Genomic DNA, 7,333 nt, shown 5'->3' with positions numbered 1-7,333 from the left:
CTGTAATCCAAGCTGCTGGGAGGCTGAGGCTGGCGGATCGCTTGAGTTCAGGGGTTCTGGGCTGCAGTGGACTATGTCGATCGGGTGTCCGTGCTAAGTTCGGTATCGATATGGTGCTCCTGGGGGAGCTCGGGACCACCAGGTCGTCTAAGGAGGGGTGAACCGGCCCAGGTCGGAGACGGAGCAGGTCAAAGCCCCCGTGCCGATCAGTAGTGGGGTCGCACCTGTGAATAGACACTGCAGTGCAGCCTGAGCGATACAGCGAGACTCAGACTTTTGCGTTTCATTTTAAGGCCAGACACATACAGGTAAAAACATGGTATTTCATGCATTGATGAGTTTTTTTTTTTTTGGAGCTAAAGAGTTGTTGTTTTTTTCAGACTAGACGATACCAGAAAGAAAATCTCCAAAATACACCTTTAGGTGTTGCTTTTCACTTCATCTCTTTGCATCTGTAGATTTCAATTGCAGTGCATATCGTTTTCACAAAATGATTATATTTTCTCCCGAGTCAGAAATCTTCACTTCACCAAACTTTACAGTTTTATTCCTATATCAATAATCTGAAGGATTTACAGAGGGGTTTGGTCATATATAATTTTCCTGACTGATTTTACACAACATTTTAACCCTAAAGAGATTGTGAAAATGTATACATTTTTATTTTCTGGATATTCCCCGATTTTGTTAATGCTCTAGTCTTCAGTGTCAAAATCATTCTGAATCTTTATTGTTATATTCATTATTTTTTCTGTATTTATATTTTTTATTTTTCTAAACATCACAGTAAATTAGTGTTTGAGATGAAGTGCTTTAATCTATACATTTGTAGGCCTAATCATTATTTTTCTCTCACTTCAGTAAAGTGAATGAACATGTATGTGCGATGATGGACTGGAATAAAACTAGCTGACCCTATGTAACTTGCACATTCTACAAACTGTGTTTTTTTAATTATTAAAGGGATAGTTCACTCAAAAATTGAAAATCTTGTCATCTACTCACCCTCTGGGTTTTTGAAACCTGTCTCTGCCCTCTGAATAGCGGCAAGCTCTTCGCTCTTCAGATGGGGTTACATGATTCATGCACTAGAAGGCGCTGTGAGCAAACTAGATTCAATGTTAGATGTTAAAATATATCAAAGGTTTTATGCAAGCCAGTTAATTTCAGCAACCCCACGGTTATGAAAAGACCTTGCGTAGCACACTGTCAATTTTGTTTTCTATTTTTAGAGCACAGATTAACGTTCAATGGTATATGGCCCACGGTTATTGGAAAGATGCACAACATTCAAATTTCCGCGTATCTAACATTTATGAAAATCGATTAGGTGTGTTTCGATTACATGTCCCAAATGTACTCAGTCTATCTAATTTGTGGTGAAAAGGGTTGTCAATAAAAATTTGTATAAAAGCACAGTTTTGATGATCTGTGTAAACGTACCAGTGACTTGTGAAAATGTAACAAGTTTAAAAACTAATTTCTACTGTGCTGCACTAGAGGGCGCAGTGAGCACTAGATTGAGTAGCAGCGCTGATGCTCGCAGCTCTCGCCGGGTGCAGTGGCGCGCGCCTGTAATCCAAGCTGCTGGGAGGCTGAGGCTGGCGGATCGCTTGAGTTCAGGGGTTCTGGGCTGCAGTGGACTATGTCGATCGGGTGTCCGTGCTAAGTTCGGTATCGATATGGTGCTCCTGGGGGAGCTCGGGACCACCAGGTCGTCTAAGGAGGGGTGAACCGGCCCAGGTCGGAGACGGAGCAGGTCAAAGCCCCCGTGCCGATCAGTAGTGGGGTCGCACCTGTGAATAGACACTGCGGTGCAGCCTGAGCGATACAGCGAGACTCAGACTTTTGCGTTTCATTTTAAGGCCAGACACTACAGGCAAAATCATGGTTTTTTTTCATGCATTGATCAGTATTGATTTTATTTTTTTATTAATGTTTTTTTTATTGTAGATAAAGTAGTTTTTTTTTTTTTTTTTTCAGACTAGACGATTCCAGAAAGAAAACATTCAAAATTCACCGTTAGGTGTTACTTTTCACTTCATCTCTTTGCATCTGTAGATTTCAGTTCCAGTGCATGTTGTTTTCACGAAATGATTATATTTTCTCACAAGTCAGAAATCTTCACTTCACCAAATTTTACAGTTTTATTCCTATATCAATACTCTGAAGGATTTACAGAGGGGTTTGGTCATATATAATTTGCCTGACTGATTTTTTACACAACATTTTTAACCCTAAAGAGATGGTGAAAATGTATACATTTTTATTTTCTGGATATTCCATGATTTTGTTAATGCTCTAGTCTTCAGTGTCATAATCAAAATCATTATGAATCTTTAATTTGTTGTATTATATCATTATTTTTATCTGTAGTGTTGTTTTATATTTGTTATTTTTCTAAACATCATAGTAGTGAAGTGAATGAACATGTAAGTGCGATGATGGACTGGAATAAAACTAGCTGACCCTATGTAACTTGCACATTCTCCAAACGGTGTTTTTTTTAATTATTAAAGGGATAGTTCACTCAAAAATTGAAAATCTTGTCATCTTTACTCATCCTCAAAATTTTCCAAACCTGCCTCTGCCCTCTGAATAGCGGCAAGCTCTCTGCTGGTCAGATGGTGTTACATGATTCATACACTAGAGGGCGCTGTGAGCAAACTAGATTCAATGTTAAATGTTAAAATAAATCAACGGTTTTATGCAAGCCAGTTAATTTCAGCAATTAAGTTTAACAATCATAAATGTATAATAAGCTATTCATCGTGGAAGGGAGGTGGTGAAATGAAAATCTTACCTTGCAACAAAAAAAAACTTTTACAATATCTTTGGATTGGAAAGATGCACAACATTCAAATTTCCGCAATCAAAGAGAACGCTAACACTCATGTGTGGAGCAAAAAACACTGCTCGGGTGCCGTTTCTGTCCACGCAAGTTAAGGTGTTTCAACTGCACATGTCCCAAATGTACTCAGTCTTTCTAATTTGTGGTGAAAAGGGTACTTCGTGAGTCAATTAAAATTATTTGTGGTGAAAAAGTACTTTGTGAGTCGATTAAAATTATGTTCAAACATTTATAAAAGTGCAGTTTTGATGATCTGTTTGGAGAGTAAAGCATTGTAAACGTACCAGTGACTTGTGAAAATGTAACAAGTTTAAAAACTAATTTCTGTTGTGCTGCACTAGAGGGCGCAGTGAGCACTAGATTGAGTAGCAGCGCTGATGCTCGCGGCTCTCGCCGGGTGCAGTGGCGCGTGCCTGTAATCCAAGCTGCTGGGAGGCTGAGGTTGGCGGATCGCTTGAGTTCAGGGGTTCTGGGCTGCAGTGGACTATGTCGATCGGGTGTCTGCGCTAAGCTCGGTATCGATATGGTGCTCCTGGGGGAGCTCGGGACCACCAGGTCGTCTAAGGAAGGGTGAACCGGCCCAGGTCGGAGACGGAGCAGGTCAAAGCCCCCGTGCCGATCAGTAGTGGGGTCGCACCTGTGAATAGACACTGCAGTGCAGCCTGAGCGATACAGCGAGACTCAGTCTTTTGCGTTTCATTTTAAGGCCAGACACTACAGGCAAAATCATGGTTTTTCATGCATTGATCAGTATTGATTTTATTTTTTATTTATTTATTTATTTATTGAACTATCCCTTTAATAATTAAAAAAACACAGTTTGTAGAATGTGCAAGTTACATAGGGTCAGCTAGTTTTATTCCAGTCCATCATCGCACTTACTAATTTACTATGATGTTTAGAAAAATAACAAATATAAATACAGAAAAAATAATGAATATAACAATAAAGATTCATAATGATTTTGACACTGAAGACTAGAGCATTAACAAAATCATGGAATATCCAGAAAATAAAAATGTATACATTTTCACCATCTCTTTAGGGTTAAAATGTTGTGTAAAATCAGTCAGGCAAATTATATATGACCAAACCCCTCTGTAAATCCTTCAGAGTATTGATATAGGAATAAAACTGTAAAATTTGGTGAAGTGAAGATTTCTGACTTGTGAGAAAATATAATCATTTCGTGAAAACAACATGCACTGGAACTGAAATCTACAGATGCAATCAGATGAAGTGAAAAGTAACACCTAACGGTGAATTTTGAATGTTTTCTTTCTGGAATCGTCTAGTCTGAAAAAAAAACTACTTTATCTACAATAAATAAATAAATAAATAAAAAATAAAATCAATACTGATCAATGCATGAAAAACCATGATTTTGCCTGTAGTGTCTGGCCTTAAAATGAAACGCAAAAGTCTGAGTCTCGCTGTATCGCTGAGGCTGCACTGCAGTGTCTATTCACAGGTGCGATCCCACTACTGATCGGCACGGGGGCTTTGACCTGCTCCGTCTCCGACCTGGGCCGGTTCACCCCTCCTTAGACGACCTGGTGGTCCCGAGCTCCCCCAGGAGCACCATATCGATACCGAACTTAGCACGGACACCCGATCGACATAGTCCACTGCAGCCCAGAACCCCTGAACTCAAGTGATCCGCCAGCCTCAGCCTCCCAGCAGCTTGGATTACAGGCGCGCGCCACTGCACCCGGCGAGAGCTGCGAGCATCAGCGCTGCTACTCAATCTAGTGCTCACTGCGCCCTCTAGTGCAGCACTACAGAAATTAGTTTTTAAACTTGTTACATTTTCACAAGTCACTGGAACGTTTACAATGCTTTACTCTCCAAACAGATCATCAAAACTGCACTTTTATAAATGTTTGAACATAATTTTAATCGACTCACAAAGTACTTTTTCACCACAAATAATTTTAATTGACTCACGAAGTACCCTTTTCACCACAAATTAGATAGACTGAGTAAATTTGGGACATGTGCAGTTGAAACACCTTAACTTGCGTGGACAGAAACGGCACCCGAGCAGTGTTTTTTGCTCCACACATGAGTGTTAGCGTTCTCTTTGATTGCGGAAATTTGAATGTTGTGCATCTTTCCAATCCAAAGATATTGTAAAAGTTTTTTTTTTGTTGCAAGGTAAGATTTTTCATTTCACCACCTCCCTTCCACGATGAATAGCTTATTATACATTTATGATTGTTAAACTTAATTGCTGAAATTAACTGCCTTGCATAAAACCGTTGATTTATTTTAACATTTAACATTGAATCTAGTTTGCTCACAGCGCCCTCTAGTGTATGAATCATGTTTTTGTTGCAAGGTAAGATTTTCATTTCACCACCTCCCTTCCACGATGAATAGCTTATTATACATTTATGATTGTTAAACTTAATTGCTGAAATTAACTGGCTTGCATAAAACCTTTGATTTATTTTAACATTTAACATTGAATCTAGTTTGCTCACAGCGCCCTCTAGTGTATGAATCATGTAACACCATCTGACCATCAGGTCGTCTAAGGAGGGGTGAACCGGCCCAGGTCGGAGACGGAGCAGGTCAAAGCCCCCGTGCCGATCAGTAGTGGGGTCGCACCTGTGAATAGACACTGCAGTGCAGCCTGAGCGATACAGCGAGACTCAGTCTTTTGCGTTTCATTTTAAGGCCAGACACATACAGGTAAAAACATGGTTTTTCTTGCATTGATCAGTTTTGATTTTATTTTTTATTAATTTATTGTAGATAAAGTAGTTTTTTTTTTTTTCAGACTAGACGATTCCAGAAAGAAAACATTCAAAATTCACCGTTAGGTGTTACTTTTCACTTCATTTGTTCACTCAACTTACATTTTTTAATTATCTTTTTGCTTTGACTCAGTTAAGTTTTATTGACTTAATTTACTGAGTATGTTCAACTTAAAAAGTTTAGTTGACATAGTTAAAATAGTTGACCCAACAACTTATTTCAAGTAACCTGGACTTGTAAAGATTAGTTGAAATATGATAACTTACATTTTCAAGTTATCTGTACTAAAGTGTATGTTCATTGAACTCAATTTTTTCTCAACTTGCAATAGCACATTCAACCAAATAATTAACAGATTTTTCCATACAAACAATTTTATTTTCCCTTACAATTCAATAAATGTTAAGGGCAAACTCAGTTAACATATTCAAAGGATTACCATGATTTTTTTCTTTGTAACAACTTTTTAACTGTAAAATACAGCGAACACTTCTCTTAGTAGAAATTCTAAACAATTCGGAATATTTGTAAATACAAACTCAAAACTACATTATATAGTAATTACAGAAAAATAATTTCATTCCAAAATAAAACAATTAATTTGTCACATAAAATGGTATTGCAATTTCATAAAGTTTAATGGTGAAAATGTATTAAGAAAATGCATGGAAAGTGTATTCATTAGAATTATAGTTTGTTCACACAAAAATGTTAATACCATTGTTAATTGTTCACCTTTATGCCATCCAATACCCGTTAAGACTTGCCTTTGTTGGAAGACGAATTAATATATTTTTTTAATGAAATCTGTGAGTTTTCTGTCCCTCCTTTGACAGCCTGCACAACTAGCACTTTCAAGATCCAGAAAAGACATCCTTAAAGTAATCCAAGTGATTTCAGTGGTTTAAGCTCAGTTTTATGAATCATTGCTAGTGTTTCATACCATTTTATTTATTAAATAGTTTTCACCATCGCATGTTTACAAGAACATGACAGCACATGCTTCTTATTTGAACGCGAAAGCAGATACTGTTGCATGTAAACATATATAAACCATTGTAGTCACTTGGATTACTTTAAGAATGTCTTTTACTTCCTTTCTGGACCTTGAAAGTAGTTGAGTAGGCTGTCAAAGGAGGGACAGAAAGCTCACAGATTTCATCAAAAAATAACTTGTGTGTTCTAAAGACAAACAAAGGTCTTTTAGGTTTAGAGCAAAATGAGGTTGATTATCTAACAAAAGAATTTTCATTTTGGGTAAACTAACACTAAGACTTTTCACATTAATAATACCCCTTAAATTCTGAAATAACTTTAAAACACATGAAATCTTGTAGAAAATAGATGTCAGGCCATCGATGCAGAGAACTTAGAAAAGAAAAACTGTAAAATGTTCAACAAACACAGGCCTTTGGTAGTAATACACAACACCTTACCTCAACAACATCTTTAACAATGTATTTTTAAGGGAGTGCACTCTTGCACTGCAAGTATTCCGCTCCAGTGTTCATCAGCAGCCGCTGAATTTTTTGGGTAGTTTATGTTAAGAGCATAAAGCAATCCCATCATGTTCACATACGCATTTGGTATGTCACCAAGTCCTCGCAGAACAACTGCTTCCTCTATAACAAGGGCCACATCATTAGAGTCGCATGGAATGGGGTCTGTCACATCTTCCACCGCTGTGATGATTCCTAGAGTCATGCCCCCGATCATTTC

This window comes from Cyprinus carpio, chromosome A11, assembly GCF_018340385.1.
Source record: "Cyprinus carpio isolate SPL01 chromosome A11, ASM1834038v1, whole genome shotgun sequence".
NCBI lineage: Eukaryota > Metazoa > Chordata > Actinopteri > Cypriniformes > Cyprinidae > Cyprinus > Cyprinus carpio.
The sequence above is the reverse complement of the archived record's forward strand: the minus strand, read 5'-3'. Positions refer to the sequence as shown.